The sequence below is a fragment of the Lontra canadensis genome, unplaced genomic scaffold (genome assembly GCF_010015895.1).
Source record: "Lontra canadensis isolate GAN:19392208 unplaced genomic scaffold, GSC_riverotter_1.0 scaffold12, whole genome shotgun sequence".
Lineage (NCBI taxonomy): Eukaryota > Metazoa > Chordata > Mammalia > Carnivora > Mustelidae > Lontra > Lontra canadensis.
Genome location: NW_022631006.1, coordinates 16,002,316 through 16,021,281, shown reverse-complemented (window position 1 = coordinate 16,021,281; position 18,966 = coordinate 16,002,316). Strand labels below are relative to the sequence as shown.

General features: G+C 42.1%; 4 non-coding genes across 4 annotated transcripts; 2 read left to right on the top strand and 2 right to left on the bottom strand.

The window, feature by feature from the left end:
• Positions 1 to 2,524: 2,524 nt before the first annotated feature.
• Positions 2,525 to 2,596, bottom strand: TRNAH-GUG. The gene has a single exon. It is a non-coding gene; the product is annotated as a tRNA-His (tRNA).
• A 1,461-nt stretch (positions 2,597 to 4,057) lies between these two features.
• TRNAH-GUG lies at positions 4,058 to 4,129 on the bottom strand. Its single transcript has one exon. It is a non-coding gene; the product is annotated as a tRNA-His (tRNA).
• A 627-nt stretch (positions 4,130 to 4,756) lies between these two features.
• Positions 4,757 to 4,828, top strand: TRNAH-GUG. The gene has a single exon. It is a non-coding gene; the product is annotated as a tRNA-His (tRNA).
• A 9,118-nt stretch (positions 4,829 to 13,946) lies between these two features.
• Positions 13,947 to 14,050, top strand: LOC116867580. Its single transcript, XR_004382626.1, has one exon. It is a non-coding gene; the product is annotated as a U6 spliceosomal RNA (small nuclear RNA).
• Positions 14,051 to 18,966: the final 4,916 nt, after the last annotated feature.

Here is an 18,966-nt window from a genome sequence, read left to right as displayed (position 1 = left end):
TTGCCCAGTGGTTTTAACTTCCATTGATGATCTCTCCTATTTGTTATAATGCTGGAGGATTGCAAAATGGTGACTCTAATTCTGTCATTTCTTCTGCATTTATTGTCTGGCATTCTCTTGTAACAAAGAACTGCTGCTGCTTCTCTGTCTCTCTGTTTCTCTCTCTCTTTCATTCCCATGGTCTAAAAAATTATCTATTTATCTATCCGTCTATTCAGTGTGATATAATCCATTATTGTTATTATTGTTATTACTTTTTGATGCTCAAATTGTTCCAAATTTGGCCAATAGGGGCCCTTTAAAGAGGCTTCTGTGTCCTTTTGACTTGATTCCATCAATCTTTAAGCAGTTAACTTGCTTCCTTACAGAAAATATTTCAGACTTGTAATTGTCCTGCTGGAGACCCGTAATCATTTTTTTAAGGGAACCTTACTCCTTTTGGTTGGAAGTGGTATTTAAAAGTTGACCTAGAACTTCATTTATGTACTTTAGATACTTTAAAAAAGACTATTCAATATTTCATCAAATTAACATTTTAATTTGGCTCAATGTTACCTTATTTGTTGAGCATTCAGGATATTTGCACTCTCTTTCTTTCTAAATTACCCTGTGATAATCATCTTTATACAGATTCCTTTTCCAAGCTTACGATTATATCCTTTAGCAAGATTCCCAGAAATGGAATTATTGGGGAAAAGGATGTACATTTTTTTCTGACTCTTGATACACATTGCCTAGTTGCTCTCATAGAAGATTTTTAAAGTCAACAATGACTTCTAAGTGTCAAACCCAATTATTTTTATCTTATTCCTCTTTCTCCTTTGCAGTACCTGAATCTGCTGACCTCTATCCCTGAAACCTTCTTCTCCCAAACTTTCCTTTAATGACACCGTTATGGTTCTCCTCCTTTCTTTTAGGCCACACCCTCTTTCTCCTTTAACCTCCTAAATTTGTGTATGTCCTAAGGCCTCGTCTTTAGCCCTTACTTTTCTTAGTAGGTACTAAGTGGGGTGTCCTCACTTCTGCTTATCTAAATTTGGATGCCCAGTCCTCTCCTGAGTTCTGATCCCTTCTGAGTTTTGCCTTCTCCTAAGACTGGTCCTTGCCTTCTCTCTCCAGCCTTGCCTCAGGCCCATCTCTGTTCACAAACTTGAGAGGACAAACATATCTCAGTATACTCACGCATGCACTCTGTTCTTTGAGATTCTAGATGTAGATGGAGTTTCATTTGGGCCACGTTTTCTATTTGTCTGATATGAAAATAACATGTATTTGAAAGAATACAACCTAAGTTACAATCATGAAGTAAACTGGCCCACTTCACTCATTTATGGACACCATGAGAAACCTTTCTTCCAATGTATGCTTGAAAAATATACATAGTAAGATTCAGTTCTGCCTTTGATTAACTTGAATTTTCTAACTCTAGTGGCCTATAATTTAAGTTTGATCCTTATAATAAAATAACAGAGAAATTGAAGTGAAGGGTCTCCAAATGGACTACCAAGTCAAGTCCCTCTTCCCAACCCCAAACCTAGGATGTTACCCTGCCCTTCCAGCATGAAATCAAAACAGGACCGCTTCTCAACAGAGCCCAGGCTCTGATCCAAAGGTTTTTATAAGCACAATAAGGAATCTCATTCCTCTGTCTCACCAACCCAGCCATCCCTCACCTGCCCCAGCCAGGATCCAGGGCCTAGGGAGAAAAAGGACAGGGTGGGTGAGTGGATATTCCCTCCCTGTATGTGTACTCTTCCTTGTAAAAGGAGATTGCCTATTAGTGCAAATATATCACCTCAAGTTCTGCCTGACTTCTAGGGGTGAGGGCAAGGAAAGGAAGAGGTCATTTGTATTATGCAAGAAGGGGAGTATATATTTTTACACATAAATGCTGTATAAATGTTTGTTTATACAAGGACTGCCATGGAAAGGTATGAAGAAAACTGCGATAATTGGTGGATGAGCTGCAAATATATCACCTCAAGTTCTGCCTGACTTCTAGGGGTGAGGGCAAGGAAGGGAAGAGGTCATTTGTATTATGCAAGAAGGGGGTATATATTTTTACACATAAATGCTGTATAAATGTTTGTTTATACAAGGACTGCCATGGAAAGGTAAGAAGAAAACTGCAATAATTGGTGGATGAGCTGAAGAATGAGGAGACTTACTTTTCACTGGACTTGTGCACATGTATTCTCTATTTAAACATAAACAACTCAATTTTTCAAAAATTCATAACAGGGAAAATCGCAAGGTCACGGGGGCGCTGTTTTGCTGCTGTAGAATGATTTAGATACCGATTTTCAATTTCTTCGGGAGGAAAGGGATTATAACTGCTGTGAAACTGAATTCATAGTGTTAAGTCAGAGTTACTGGAGGTGGCGATTTTAAGGGTGGCTCACTCTTCAAGGCAGAAAGACGCGGTGGTTCATCTCAAGAAAGCGAATTGTGTTCTCTGTAGAACCTCGCTGAAAGGAGAAAAATTTAAAAACACAGGCCCCTTGCCGTGCCATTGTTCCCACAATGCCGTGACTCGGATTCGAACCGAGGTTGCTGCGGCCACAACGCAGAGTACTAACCACTATACGATCACGGCGAGCTACCGGGGACCTGTAAGGATGGCTTTCTGATTGTACTCTTCAATAGTCATAGGCCTTCCCACTGTGCACGTCACCCAAAGACCCACCTATGGGGCGGAGTTCCAGCCTAAAATCGAATCTGAGAATGCGCAGGCGCATGGGCTCTCGACGTTGCTCGGGTTCTCTCAGGTTTTGGTTCCTTAGCCACAGAAGTGGTTATGTTGCGGTGGGGAAGGCTGGGTTCTGTGTGAATAAGGTGGGAGTTTGGTGGGGGGGGGGGGGGGACACTTAGGTATGCAGGGACGGGACTGGCCGGAACTCAATGTTCACAAGTTGTAATTCCCCCTCCTAGGAAGATGCCATCTCCTGTGCTTGGGAGATCTTTCCAGCGACCCGGGTCTGCTGGGGACGCTACTAAGGGGTTCGTGTCCCTGCTGATTCCCCTAGAAGTGACCCAACATCGCCTGGTTGGAGGATATGGACGCCCCCAGGACCGGTTGGTCACGCAGAAGGAGTTCAATGAATGCATCTCGCCCTGCCGATCTCCTCCCCGCCAACATCCATGCAGGTTGCGTTCCTGCCCGGACCGCCCTGACTCCTCCCTTACAGTACTCCCGCCGCCCGAACCGGTGGCCCCCTCGGTTGTACCCCGGGCGGCAGCAATCACCAGTCCGGTTTTTCTTCTTGTCCATCGGTGCTCCCGCCCCCACGGCGCCTAGAACCAGGCCGAGTCCACAGCAGGCAGAAGCTTTTTGCTACAGTGAGAACGTGCCACTGGTTCTAACGAGAGAATCCACCGTGACCGCCTATCTGCTCTAATCATTACCCCCACCCCCTGCAGAGTCAAGGGAGGGATGCTACCAAACACGATTTGAATCCTTTCATTCCTCCACCCCTCACCCCCCACCCACAGACTGCGGGAGATTTGTCCACCTTTTCCAGCTCATCCCTTGGACCTCCGTGTCATTTCCCATTCCTAAATTACTTGTATTCATTTACTCAACAGGTCCTTCAGAGGTGGGGAAGGAGGAAGATTTATAAAGAATTGCCGATAATTCCTTTTTGAGACCTCCTTCAGACCTTTGCACACAGGAGTATCCTGGCTGCTCGTCAAATTCCTTCTCTGCCTTTAAGAGCTACTTCAAAAGTCACCTCTGCGAGGCCTTCTCTTCCTATTATTGGGAGTCCTTTTCCAGTGCTGCCATGGAAATTCGTACATATGTCTATGACAATTATCAGCCTTACGAGAGCTCTGTGCTTTGTCCCCACTGAACGGTATCGCGGGTAGGATGGGTAAACGGTAGCCTACATTCTTCGAAAGTCCAATTTAGCCAGAGCTGGCGTGACGTAAACCTAGTTTCCAGCTGTCACAAGGGGATTGGGATCCATTTTCGAGAATGTTATTACAAATTCGGGAAAAAAAAGAAAAAAGGACAGCGATAAAAGCCGAACCCCTTGCCGTGCCATTGCTCTCGCAATGCCGTGACTCGGATTCGAACCGAGGTTGCTGCGGCCACAACGCAGAGTACTAACCACTATACGATCACGGCGAGCTACTGGGGATCCGGCCTTTGGTATCCTCGCCTGAGTTCTTCTGTGTTGAAAGCCCCGCCCCCTTGTCACGTCACTATCGGTTCCCGCGGATCTCTGGCTTTGCTATTCCCCGAGCACCAGCAGACGCACTGATCTCCCTGCGTTCTCGATTGCGATCCGCACTCGGCGTCGGCCAGACCCCGCCGCTTCACGGGTTTGGCGGCTGCGCTGGAGCTCTCCCTGGCCCCCGCGCCTTGAAGGAAGCAGTGCGGGTGCTTGGAACTAATGTTTCCTTCTTGTTGTAGAATTCGAAAGACAGCCCCATTCCCAGCCAGAATCCTCTCAGATAGCGTGAGCGCCGGGCACGGTGGGTGTGAGAAGGACGACCCCGGGGCGTCATGTCCGTCCTCCTCCGACGGAATCCTTTCGTTTGCCAAGCACTCAGCAGTCCTTTCTTTTACGATGCGTGCGCACGACCGGCGGAGACCGGCGGAGAACACGGCACCCCAACTTCGCTTCGGGGTCAGCGCGAGGGCCAGGCGGGCCTGGCAGACCACGGGAGATGTTGGAAGGCTAAGGCGGCGACCGGCTAGACCTGAAGGCCCATTCGCGGGAGCCCGAGCCCCGTGGCGTCCCGGTAGCTCGCCGTGATCGTATAGTGGTTAGTACTCTGCGTTGTGGCCGCAGCAACCTCGGTTCGAATCCGAGTCACGGCATTGTGGGAACAATGGCACGGCAAGGGCGCCTTTTTAGGTTTGGGAAAAGCACATTGCATCGCGTGGTTGTGCTCCGACTGCCTCCTAGAGAGTAGGTTAGGGCAAGGCCGAAATTATAATGCGGCCAAAGTGGACAGAAGTTCTGCGGATTTCTAGGACTTTACTCCTTTAATTATCTAAGTGCGAGGGGAGCGGCCCACCTCCAATCCTCTCCGCTGTTTGATCATTTTAGGACTTCGTTCTGTGTGGTACTTCTCTCTTTCCTCGTTTGGCCACTGTCAGTGGTCAGATAGTACACACCAGGTCCTCAGAAAAGCCGCCCCCGGCTACAACTTCAATACTTGGAGTGGAGGGCTTATAGGAACAAAGGGCAAACATTTCCTGAGCGTTAGAAGAATGCACAATAAGGTGAACCATTTCTGGTTCAGATCCTGTGACCAGTGAGAAACATGACCACACTAGAGGCACTGTTTCCCATAGCCCCTGTGAGAGGTGCTAATGAGGGGCTTGTAGCCTCCGTTTCCACAGCCACCTAGGTTAGAGGGTGTTTTCTCCTGGAGGGCTCTTCCCCCCACCCCCAAATCTACCTCAGATTTAAAGCAAACTTCATTTGTTAGTTTGTTTTATGTGCACTTAAAAAATCTGAGCCTCCCAAATTCGGGTCTGTCATTTGGCATTGGGCAAAATGGAAGTGAGTTTTGGATTTGGCTCTCAGGTGGCTGCTGGCGGCTGGGGTCACTGCCAAGGAGGGAATGGGATAGGACTGAGTGAGGAATGAGCCTCTCCAGCTCCTCAGGGGATCTGGAGGTGGCAGAGCAAGTCAAGAAGCATTCCTGAAAGAGATGGACATTTTCCTGGGGCTGTGCCCCCTCTACCCACAATCCATCAGCAAAGACTCACTGAACAGCATGTAAAAAGCAAGACACTACAGCAGATATAATTTCCTAGGGTCTCCCCGCTCCCAGTTCCCTAAATTTGAGTTTAAAGCCACAAAACGGGACACGAGAGAATAGAACAGCATAAAGTCAACCTGGGAATTTGCTCTCCCTTCCACCTTGAGGTCTTTTCTAGGTATCAGAACCAGGAAGGTGGCAGAAGTTGTAAGACCTCTCTCTATTCACATATTCCAGCTCCAGCTATTTCTGTTTGAGTTGGATTTGTTATTTTTTGTAGGTTTCCTGTCTCCACTGTAAATCACTTAATTTTTTTCTTTTCCTCTGATGGACTCTGTAGTAGCTGACATCTTTAGCTTAGTCCTAACTCTAATTTTAAAGGTTAGCATAGCTTTAATTAAGCCAGTGACACCTAGAAACAGGCTCCCCAAGGTTTGAATCCTGACTCTTGAATTAATTAGCGGGGTAACTTTAGGTAAGCTACATAATGTCTCAGTGCCTCAGTTTTCTCCTTTGTAAAATGGGAATAAAAGCAGGCTTATTATGAGAATTAAATAAGTTAATATTTGTAAAGCAGCAGGGCCTGCCACTCACTAAGCCCTATTTAAGTTTTACTTAAATAAACTAGTAATGAAATCAACTCCTTAAAATGGAACGAAGTGGGACTAACAATCTAAAGGAGTGTTGTGTTTCAAAGGAGATATTCCACTTTCTCCAATCAGCTGACCCAAATATTTTTGGAACTCTTGTTTGGGGATTACCGTGAGGCCTAATTTATAAGTCATACAAGTAAATCCATCAATATTTATAGGCAATATAGTCAATAAATCAATGTTTATAGTCACGTTTTATTTTGACATGTTTTTTGACTGCTTTTAAATCCACCTTCAAAGAAAAAGAAAAACTGAGTTTTTAAGGTGCAACAAGCTTCAGCAACAATTCCAAAAATGTTTTTGGCAACATTCCAGCAAAATACTTTTTGGTATCAGTGTGTTGGCTTCTTTAAAAAACATTATTTTTATTAAGTTTTTAATTTTAATCCCAGTGTAGTTAACATACAGTATGCTATTTTTTTAAAAAAGATTTTATTCATTTATTTGGGAGCTGGAGCCGGAGCGGGATGCAGAGCCCAGTCCAATGCAGAGTCCAGTCCCAGGACCCCAGGATCATGACCTGAGCCTAAGGCAGAGGCTTAACCGACTGAGCCACCCAGGTACCCACAGTGTGTTGACTTTTAAGTGGCAATCCTTGAAGGGGACAGCTGTAATTTATCAACTTCAGAATGTTTGCATAAACAGCCAACCGCACGGCTTATGGGTCACACCTGGTGCATCTGGGGGCTTCTGTTGCTCTAATCACTGGCCACCACAGAGGTGCAGTACAGACTGGGCCAATAGCCTTGGTAGCTCCTGGAAGATGGTTGGTAATTCAGAATCTTGGCTCACCACCCAGAACTACTAGATCAGAATCTTCATTTTAACAAGATCTTCCCAAGGTGATTTATCTGCACATTCAAGTTTGAGAAGTAGGGCTATTGTCTAGAACATTTGGCTGGAATGTAGCCCTTCGCTGTTCACGGGGTTACTAGAAGGGACCTGCCAGAGTCTATGGGGCCTCATTTAAGGGAGTAACATTAAGGTTTTGAGGAATGACAAGATGTAGTACTGGGAGGGAGTCACCAAGAGGCCTGTATTTGGGGGATCTAGGGAGGAGGTAGCACCCCTGGATTTCCACTAGGAGGTGCTGCACCCCAGGAAGTGGATATAAAACGCTGAGGCTGGAGAAGACTCCCTTTTGGAGACACCACTTTGGCCTTAACCCCCAACAGGGAGCCCATTCCTGAGAAGATTTCTGGATATTCAAGACTCAAGTTTCATCCATTCATTCATTTGGTAGACTAGCATCTTTTAGCTCTCATCCTGGGGAGCTGCAAAGGTATATAGTGATACTGCTTGCCCAAAATAGTTTCGTTTTCCAGCTAGGAGAAACAACTAGCCCAGAGGCAACAATCAGAAAGCAACACAAGAGGGGTGCCTGGGTGGTTCAGTTGATTAAATGTCGGACTCTTGATTTCAGCTCAGGACATATTCTCAGGGTCCTGAGATGGAGCCCCTTCTCCCGCATGGAGCCTGCTTAACATTCTCTATTCTCCTGCCTCTCCCCACCCTACACACACACACACACACACACACACACATATACACATACACAGGAAATGGTAGAAGGAAGAGGCATGCATTTCTTGCTTCAGTGGAACAAAACTTTCCAAGAGAAAACTGATACAAACTTCTACTAGAATGTAAAAGAACTGAAGTTAATTTTTAGCACTTCCAGCCTCTCACTCTGACACTCTTTGTATTGTTCTTATCTCGTCATTCTCATTCATTAGATCAACAGTATTTATTGAGGGCCTCCTATGTTCCAGGCACTATTCTGGGTTCTGGAACTATGGTAATGAGTAAGACAGATGTGTTGTTCTCGTAGATCTATAGTCTAGTGCAGAAATCAGGAAGGAAAACTAAACAAAAAATAAGTAAGAGAGTTTGAGCCATTGGAAAATAATGTGATAATGTGATACAGTGTCCTCCTATTCTCTGCCTGTTGTCCACCCTTTTATTCCCTCAGCTCCTTCGTCTGTACAAAGTACAGTGACTGATAATAATAAGTGTTAGGGGCACCTGGGTGGCTCAGTGGGTTAAGCCTCTGCCTTTGGCTCAGGTCATGATCTCAGAGTCCTGGAATCTATTTCGGCATTGGGCTCTTTGCTCAGCAGGGAGTCTGCTTCCCCCTCTCTCTGTGCCTGCTGCTCTGCCTACTTGTGTTCTCTCTCTCTCTGTCAAATAAATAAATAAAATCTTTAAAAAAATATTTAAGGAATAATAAGTGTTACTGTTAGGGTGTGTGACCAAAGGTGCGAGACTGATACAAAGCAAAGGTATAGCATTTTATTTCGCGCCAGCACCCAGAATTAAACCGACCCGTCGGGGCCACCTCTTACAGAGAGAGCGACCCCTCCCAACCTGACCGACTAACTTTTATAGAGCAAAGGCCATGTGGTTGAGCCCGGCCACACACAGGTGGCCAATGAGATTGTAACACACAAAGAAAGTTGCATAGTGAGGCTAGGTCACACATGGGTGGCCAATTGAATTACAGTTCACCCTATAGTAGTTATTTGAACTAGCCTATCACCTTGGTCAGAATTGGTGCCCAAAAGGCGGGGCCCACATTCTTTAGGGAGATAGTGATTGGATGTCTCCACCTAGCCTGACCTGCCCTTGTATTTGGGCTCTGTTATCTGGGACTGGTCGGCCATATTTTACTAGTTTCCCAGACTTGCTTTTAAGTAAGTCCCCTGGCAGGGGGGCAGGGTCAGTTTAAGTTTTACTGCATAAACAACAGAATAGCTGTTCAACCGAGATGGAGCTGCTCTGGCTAAATAGGAACTTACATTACATTTTAAAAGAGATCAAAGTTTTACACTGAAGAGAGAAATTCTAACCCTGAATGGCTGAGATGTGGCTTAAAGAGCCTTCAAATCTGAGGCAGTCTTTTGTGTGAGGACGACTCTGGTCATCTGCATGGACCCACAGTAAAATCAAATATATCCAAGTGGATGCTAAGAACCAATGAGCAGAACCAGATGACCCCACTGGTAGGCCTAGAACTTACCAAGGACAGCAGGGAAACAAATCACCCACCCAAAAACATAAGACAGCTTTTCGAAAGAGTAAAAAGCATTGAAGTGATAATTTAAGGAGAGAAAAAAAAACCCTGAGAACTTTGCTGGGAAATAACAAACTGTATGTATTTAAAATTTTTTCTTTTTCTTTTTTTCTTTTTTAACCCCTTGCCTGTTTCTTTCTTTAAAAAAAAAAATTAGTTAATTAATTTATCTATTTGACAGAGAGATACAGAGAAAGTGCAAGTAGAGCAGCCGGCAGAGCGGGTGGGAGAAGCAGACTCTCCGCTGAGCTGGGAGCCTGATGCCGGGCTTGATCCCAGTACCCTGGGATCATGACCTGAGCTGAAGGAAGCCACTTAACTGACTGAACCACCCAGGCACCCCCCAAAATTTTTTCAATTACATATGAGACATCATAATCTCATCAGTGCTTAAGACCTTGAGAGGTTTCATCAAGCCCTGCTTGTGCACTAATTCAGTCCCCTGGATCAAAGATGAAAGAAAGGGAGAGGAACCCTGAATTAAGATTATATTTGTCACCCACTGGGACATATTCAAATAGAAAATAAATTCAGTAAGAAAAAGATAAGGTTGCATTTCTCATAGTCTTGAGTTTTTAACTGCAATGATAAGTGCTCATATGCACTTCTCTCTATTACTGCAATAAGAAACCCATAGGGAGATCCTGCAGGACTATTCCTGGCATGAGGCCTAAAACTCACTCCTGAGGAAAAATGATGGAGCTACCTCTCAGAAGCAAAGGTCTAAATCAGTGGTTTCCAAACATTGTTCTAGAACTGATAAACAGGGAGGAATTTTTCTTCATGGAATGAGAGAAAATAAGGTCAATGTGGTAAGGTTTTCAAAAGGCTAAATGTATTTAATACCAAGGACTATCTTCTAGGCTGATTATGTCCTTCATACTTTTGAGGTTTTAAAGTGACTTTTCTTTTATAACATGATGGAGAAGGTAAGTGGTAATTTCTACTGAAGTCTTTCCTTGGAAAAGTAAAAAATTGGCGATCCTATGTTGATCTCCAAAATTATTTTTGAAATTTTGCTGGTCAGTAAAATCTAAAAAGTACAAAGCTCACTACAGAGCAAAGCATTAGGGAGAGAAGAAATGGTCCTCAGTTTATAGGGAGTCTGCAGGGGAATGCTCATAGGAAGGTTATCCCTGTTTTGTCAGGCAGTGGTCCAAGCTAACACCCATTTACCTACCCAACAAACAGTAGGCCCTAGTATGATTTATGTTAGGCCTTGGAGATATAAATTTGAATAAGACTCTTTCCAACTCTGAGATGATCATTTTAGTCCAGGGTTAATCAGAAGAGTGAAGAAACAATTATGTTAGAAGTATATACAAAATGTATTACAGCTTAGATCATTCATTCCCTCAGGATATGATATTTGAGCTGGGTTCTAAGGCATGCATACTAATTTTCCTGGCAGAAAAGAGGGAAAGGTATTCTAGGCAGAGAGAAAGGCAGAAACAAAGGCAATGAAGCATGAACATACAGGTAGCGTAGGGAAAGACAAGTTATAGCTGTGACATAAGATATGGAAGGGAAAGGAAAGGTGGAGTCAAATTCTGATGATTCTTTTGCCCGTTATTGAGTCAGGCCTTTTTTCCTGGAGGCTGGTGGTTCTTGACATTTTGTGTAACTTACTGTTTGGGGGATCCATTTAAAGCCATAGCATTATTCTCCAAATGATGTCCCTATGACGAAAATGTCAGGAATTCACAGATTTCCTAAGAGCCACGTATAGACTTTGCTATAGGTATTGGGGGACCATGTAAGCCTCCATTTTTACACAGAAGAGGAACATAATCATATATGTATTTTAGAAGGATGAGGTACAAATGGGTAATATTATCAAGTCTTAATCCAAAGGAGAGACAGAAAAGAATTTCCAGTTCTGGTTCTGGTTGTCGAAGGTCAGGGCTTGGGGACTAATCCCCAGATTAGAGTGAAGGAGGGACTCTTCCCTCACATCACATCCATAGGTGTGTGATCAGAGGGCAGTAAGCTCAGAGGGTCTTGAGCTCAGAAGTAGAGGGGATGGGCATGTTGGATGAAGGAAATGGATGAGAGGTTTGAAATGAAGCTCTAATATCAAGGGTGGCATACTTTTTGTAGTCATGGTAGTTAAAATAGTATGAAATTTGTATGTTACTCTAATAGCCTTGCTGATATTGAGAATCTGACATGATGACAGAATATGCAATTTTCAAGTGTAATTTTAAGTTAAAAGGGAGAGACACATGTTAAAACTGCAAAAAGATGACTTGACTCTTTTCCCAATTTCTGTTAAATTTCAAAGTCAAAATACTTCTGTATCATGACTACTCTTTGGTTCACTGGCCTCATACTGAGTCTGGATGACTTTCTATATTACTATATCATCAAAATTGCTAAGGACTTTTTCCTCCTTAAATCTCTTTAGATCAAATGCGTCAAGAGAACTTGTGATTTTAAAATATGTTCACAATTTTTTGATGTTCCTCCCTTCCAGAAGTAGAGCTTCATTTCTCTCCCCGGCATGTGGGCTAGACTTAGTGACATCTCCAAATGAATAAAGTAGAGGTGACGGCGTGTCATTTCTAGATTAGATCATAGAGTGCATTGTGGCTTCCTTTTTGCTCTCTCTCTTGGATCTGTCAGAGGGGCATAATTTACCCTACAGGGTCCTTCTAGCTGGACTAAGAATTAAATTGACATGAGACAGATTAACAGGAGAAAATAACATTTAATAGTGTTTGTACCAGGAATCCACACAGACATGGAAATTCCAGACAGTAAGACAATAAGAGGCTTTTATGAGCTAAGGGGAAAGGGGAGGAGGGATAGGAACTTGAGGACACAAGGGGGAGAAAGACAGTTAGCAAGAAGGTGAGAAGAGATGTTTGGAAAACAAAGGTCGCACTATTATGTAGGTAAGTTACTTAGGTAGAGAAGAATCTGTTAATAGCTCTCTTCTTAGTATAAGCAAAGAGCTGAGGGAGGTATAAAGAGCTTTTCCTGAATCTACTGGCTTTTGATTGTTTTTAAGTAAAAATAAAGTTCGTGTCAGAGTGGCCCATCTTGGGTCAGCCTCCCCTTGGCACCTACAGATCACTAGCTCCAGAGGAAGCCAGCTGCTATGTCATGAGGAGACTCAAACAACCCATGGATAGACCTCTGAGGTGAGGAAGTGAGGACTCCTGCTAACAATCATCAAGAAAATGAGGTCTTTGACCAATAGCTGTGTGAGTGAGCCATCTTGAAAGCCCATCCTCCAGCCTCAGTCAACCTTCAGTTGCCTGTATTCTGGCCGACATTTTGACTGCAATTTCATAAGAGACTCTGAACCCAAACCACTCAACTAAGTCACTTCCAAATTCCTGAATTAAGAAACTGTGAGATAATCAGTGTTCATCAGCTTAAGCTGCTAAATTTCAGGTAATTCTTTACACTGCAGTTGATAATTAATACAGATTTTATTACCTAGAAGTGGAGCACTGCCATAATATAAACACCTAAATATGAAAGTGGCTTTGGAACTGGGCAGACAGAAGAGCTTTGAGGAGAGTGTTAGGGGAAGTTTGGGTAGGGTCCCCCTCCCCTTTAGGGTAAGTGTAATCTTTAATCCCCATCACCTATCTCACCCATTCCCCACCCACCCACCTCCCTTCTGGTAACCATCAGTTTGTTTTCTGTATTTGAATCTGTTTCTTGCTTTCTCTCTCTCTCTCACTTTCGCCTTTGCTCATTTTGTTTCTTAAATTCCACATATGAGTGAAATCATATGGTATTTGTCTTTCTCTGACTGACTTATTTCATTTAGCATTCTACTCTAGCTCTATCCATGTTATGAATGGCAGATTTTATCCTTTTTTATGGCTGAATAATATACCATTGTATATGTATACCACATCTTCTTTATCCATTCATCTATTGATGGACACTTGGGCTGCTTCCATAGTTTAGCTATTGTAAATAATGCTGCAATAAACAGGGGCACATGTATCTCTTTGAATTAGTGTTTTTGTATTTTTTTGGTAAATACCAAGTAGTGTGATTACTGGAACATAGGGTAGATTTATTTTAATATTTTGAGGAACCTCCATATCGTTTTTCACAGTAGCTGCAACAGTTTGCATTCCCACCAGGAATGCATGAGGGTTCCTTTTTCTCCACATCTTCACCAACGCTTGTTGTTTCTTGTGTTTTGATTTTAGCCATTCTGACAGGTATGAGGTGTTATCTCTTTGTACTTTTGATTTGTATTTCCCTGATGATGAGTGATGTTGAACATCTTTTCATGTGTCTGTTGGCCATCTGGATATCTTCTTTGGAGAATATCTGTTCATGTCTTCTGCCCATTTAAACAAATAATTTGTTTTTTGGATATTCTATCAGTTCTTTATATATTTTGGATACTCATCCTTTTTTTGATATGGCATTTGCAAATATCTTCTCCCATTCACTAGGGTGCTTTTTAGTTTTGTTGTTTCCTTCACTGTTCAGAAACTTTATTTCTATATAATCCCAATAGAGGGCTTACTTTGGCTGCACATATACTAAAATTGGAACAATGCAGAGATTAGCATAGCCCCTTTGCAAGGATGACACACAGATTAATGTATAGTCCTAATAGTTTATTTGTGCTTTTATTTCTCTTACCTCAGGAGACATATCTAGAAAAGTGTTGCTACAGCCTATGTCAGAGAAATTGCCTGTGTTCTCTTCAAGGGTTTTTATGATTTCAGATCTCACATTTATGCCTTTAATCCATTTTGAGTTTATTTTTGTGTATGGTCTAGTTTCATTTGTTTTTTGTTTTTGTTTTTGTTTCTGTTTTTGCAGGTAGGTGCCTAGTCTTCCCAGCACTATTTGTTGAAGAGACTATCTTTTTCCCCATTGTATATTCTTTCCTCCTTTGTTGAAGAATAATTAATCATATAGTTGTGGTTTACTTCCAGTTTTCTATTCTGTTGATCTATGTGTCTATTTTTATGCTGGTACCATACTGTTATAATTACTACCACTTTGTAATATAACTTGAAGTCTGGAATTGTGATACCTCTGGTTTGTTTTTTGTTTTGTTTTGTTTTGTTTTTTTCAAGATTTCTTTGGCTATTCAAGGTCTTGTGGTGCCATACAAATTTTAGGATTGTTTGTTCTAGTTCTGTGAAGAATGCTGTTGGTATTTTGATAGGGGTTGCATTAAATTTGTATATTGCTTTGGGTAGATAATATAGACATTTTAACCGTATTTATTCTTCCATCCCATGAAGATTGAATGTCTTTCCATTTCTTTGCATTGTCTTAAATTTCTTTCATCAGTATTTTATAGTTTTCAGAGGATAGATCTTTCACCTCTTTGGTTAAGTTTATTTCTAGATATTTTATTGTTTTTGGCACAATTATAAATGGGATTATTATCTGAATTTCACTTTCTGCTGCTTCATTATTAGTTTAGGGATGCAACCAATTTCTGTACATTGCTTTTGTATCCAGTGACCTTACTGAATTAATTTATTAGTTCTGGTAGGTTTTTGGTGGAGTCTTTAGGGTTTTCTATAGATACATAGTCATCTGCAAGTAGAGTTTTACTTCTTCCTTACCAATTTGGATGCCTTTTATTTCTTTATGTTGTCTGATTGCTGTGGCTAAGACTTCCAGAAGTTTGTTGAATGAAAGTGGTGAGAGTGGACATCCTTGTCTTATACCTGACCTTAGGGGAAAAGCTCTCAGTTTTTCATCATTAAGTATGTTACCTGTGGATTCTTCATACAAAGCCTTTATTATGTTGAGGTATGTCCCCTCTAGACCTATTTTGCTAAGGGTTTTTTTTTTTTTTTATCATGAATGGATGTTGTACTAAAGTCTGAATAATCTTGAAGAATCTGCCTCAATTCTGTTTTCTAACTTTCATGCAAGCACCTGTCATTTGTGGAATCTAACATAGAAAACAGTTGTCAAGGGATTCTAAGAAATATTTTCCAGAATTCCTAACTCTTAGGGGAGCACAGAAGTGGGAAGCTGAATTGTCAGTAGACAGTCTAGCGTAGTTCATTATTTTAGGTACTCAGGATCCATATATACCATTTTACTCACATTTAGTTTCCAAACAATGATGGTGATGATAAAATGCTTATACCTAATGTGCTGTGACTATCTCTCTTACAAAGATGCCTTACCATCTAAGACCCAAAGTCTTATCAGTCATTTTTCTTGTCTGTATGATGGTCATCCTTTTTCTTTTTCAGTCATGATCCCCTGTTAATATCCTATAAGTTAAAAACAAAATATAAGGTTAACTATCATCAACTCATCCTATATGGAAGAGCACAGGAAGGGAAAAGAGGAGAAGAAAGAAACTAACAAGTATACATATATACAGAATAAACCAAGGGGAAAATATGCCTAGCTGTTAAGATCTTGTTTCTTAACTGGTGGTCAATTGGTTCTTTATCTGATGACTCAAACCTTTACTCTTAGGTGTGTGAATTAATAGTGGTCCTGACTTAATGGTATTGCTGTAGTCTTCCCTTAACTTCTACTATGTAACATCAAAGTATTAAAGGACACCATATTCAGAATAAGTGTTAAGTTCATTGAGGAACTGCTACCCCCTCCATGATGGGACAACATAATCAACTACTATTGAGTGACTGGCTAGTGCCCCTGAAGAACAGTGCCATATTATGAACTTAGCATTGGTCTCAGTTTCAGGTAGATTCAGCAATCACCAGCAGGAGAGGCCAGATTTGCCTTGGTGAGAAGTCCCTGTTGTCGAGCCTATGCGTAAGTTCCATCTCTGCCACCATGGCCATTTTGTTTATGAGTCCATTGAACAAACACTGGGGTAGTTGATGAATAGACTGAAAGATATCTAGTCTTCTGTCAGTGGTTCCCATTGGCTAAACCTAACCAAAAACCAGAGACTGAGGCAGCCTGGTGATGTAGCTCACACTAGTCAGAGCAGGAGGAGAAAGATGGAAAGAGGATCTGGAGAAGGAAACAAAAGCTACGTGGTGTGTTCTCCATTGTTGTACCTCAAGTAAGATCTCTGCTTACCAGATCTAGACAAATTTTTTTTTATTTTTTAAAGGATTTGTGGGCATGTTTTATTGTTATTATCATTATCATTATTATTACTACTGTTTTTTAAAAGATTTTATTTATTTATTTGACAGAGATCACAAGTAGGCAGAGAGGCAGGCAGAGAAAGAGGAAGGGAAGCAGGCTCCCTGCTGAGCAGACGGCCTGATGAGCTAGATCCCAGGGCCTTGGGATCATGACCTGAGCTGAAGGCAGAGGCTTTAACTCACTGAGCCACCCAGGCACCCCATCATCACTGCTATTTTTAAATAAACTCTATACCCAGCATGGGGCTTGAACTCATGACCCCATGATAAAGAGTCACACACTCTACTGACTAAGCCAGCCAGGCCTCCCCAACAATTTTTTTTTTTTTTTTCAGTTAAGGCTTTTGTAGACACTTGTCTTACTTCTATGGAGATCATGAACAATTAGTCAATGACAAGGATGCCTATAGCTCAAACCACCCTGATTAACATACAAGACTTGTATCCCATTTCCCTAACCATGACTATACTGTCTCTGGCATTTATATGTTCCCCTTTAGCCCCTGCTACCCTGAGATCCCATTTTTCCCATTGAGATCAAGAAGTCTCGAAAAATGCCTAGCGCATACAGTATGCTCAGTAAATCCTGTTAACTGCATACAGATTTTGTGAGTTACATATTGTTATCTCCTGTGTATGTATTTTGTTGGAGTCAACTGCCTTACCCTTCTGGCTGTATTTTATCAGTTATCTCCTCTAGATCTTAGAGTGATTCGCTAATGCCTAATATCAGTCTTAGTCAGATGTATTACTTTCAAGTCCAAAAGCTTAGTTGTTGGATGTTAAGCATCCACTCATAGGAGAAGCAGCATCTTCAATGTTCTTCAATGCCTCCATCTCAGAAGTTATATTTTCAGCTGTGAAAAGTGTGAATTTTTTCATGTCTCTGACAAAATCAGAACTTAGAGGATGTGGAAAGGTGTCAGGGAAATAAACATAAGACTAAAGGAGTCCTGAGACTTGGGTTCAAACTTAGTTCTGCCCTTTGGGCACCTGTATTTGCTTCCTACGCTGTTGTAGCAAATGACCGTAAAGTGGCTTAAAACAGAATTTTGTTCTCTCACAGTTCTGGCAGTCAGAAGCCCCAAATCAAAGTGTTTTCAGAATTGCACTCTTTCCAAAGACTCTAAGGGAGAATCCTTCCTTGCCTCTTTCAGCTTTTGGTAACTCGAGCCATTCCTTGGACTGTGGCTTGCCTAATTCCATCTCTGCCTCAGTCCTCATATTGCCTTGTCTCTTCTGTGTCTCCAACCTCACTGTGCCTTTCTCTTGTAAGGACATCTGTCCTCATAAGATAGTCAATGTTGTGGTCATAATGTTCACAAATGTTCATAATGTTCACTCTCCTTAAGGAAACAATGGCTTTTGTTAAGAAGAAATAAGGTTTCAACAAAGAACTTGCTGCTCCAAATTTGTTAAAAATCAGACTTAATATTCTGTCTCAATTCTTACATCAAAAATATGGGAGAATATTTATAGTCACAGGAAATCTGTAAACTAATGAGTGAAGTCTCCTTGAGCCTTGTGTCTGTAAAAAAATGAACTTGGGCTTTCAAAGGTCTGCATTTTGCTTGTTTAGAAACAAATTGCACAGACTAAAGTAAATAAAAGCTGTACTGTGGTCATTGCTAACTGTTATGGACTGCGAGTTTGTGTCCTCCCCCACCCCCAAATGTTGAAGCCCTAACTGTCAATATGATGGTATTTGGAGCTGAGCCCTTTGGGAGGTAATTAGGTTAGATGAGGTTATGACAGTGGGGCCTTCATAGAGAAACCAGAAGGCTCATTTGCTGTCTCCCATGTGAGGACATAGCAAGAAGGCAGCCATCTGCAACCCAGCCATGCTGCATCCTGGTCTTGGACTTCACCCTCTAGAACTGTGAGAAATTTCTGTTGTTTAATACTAGTCTATGGTATTTTGCTATGGCAGCCAAACAGGCTAATACACCAATAAACTTTCCAGACCATGTTTCTCTTTTGTTGATAGATATTTTCACATGGACTAGTATTTGTGTTGAAATTATCCCATGATCTGGCTCTGAGGTCACCTCTTGGACCTGAGAACAAATTTGGCCCTACCACTTTGGATCTCTGTCCTTCTACCTCAACCATGCCCTGGGGCTTTGTCTGGCTCTCTCTGCCCAAGTCCAGAGCCAACCCAGTCCCTGGTCCCACCCTGCTGGGGTGTGTATTATATAATAATACACATGTGACTGCGTGTACCCAAATGTTTATAGCAGCAATGTCCACAATAGGCAAACTGTGGAAAGAACCTAGATGTCCATCAACAGATGAATGGATAAAGATGTGGTGTATATATGTATACAACGGGAAAACTGAAATCTTAGGGCGCCTGGGTGGCTCAGTCTTTAAGCATCTACCTTTGGCTCAGGTCATGATCTGGGGTCCTGGGAACAAGCCC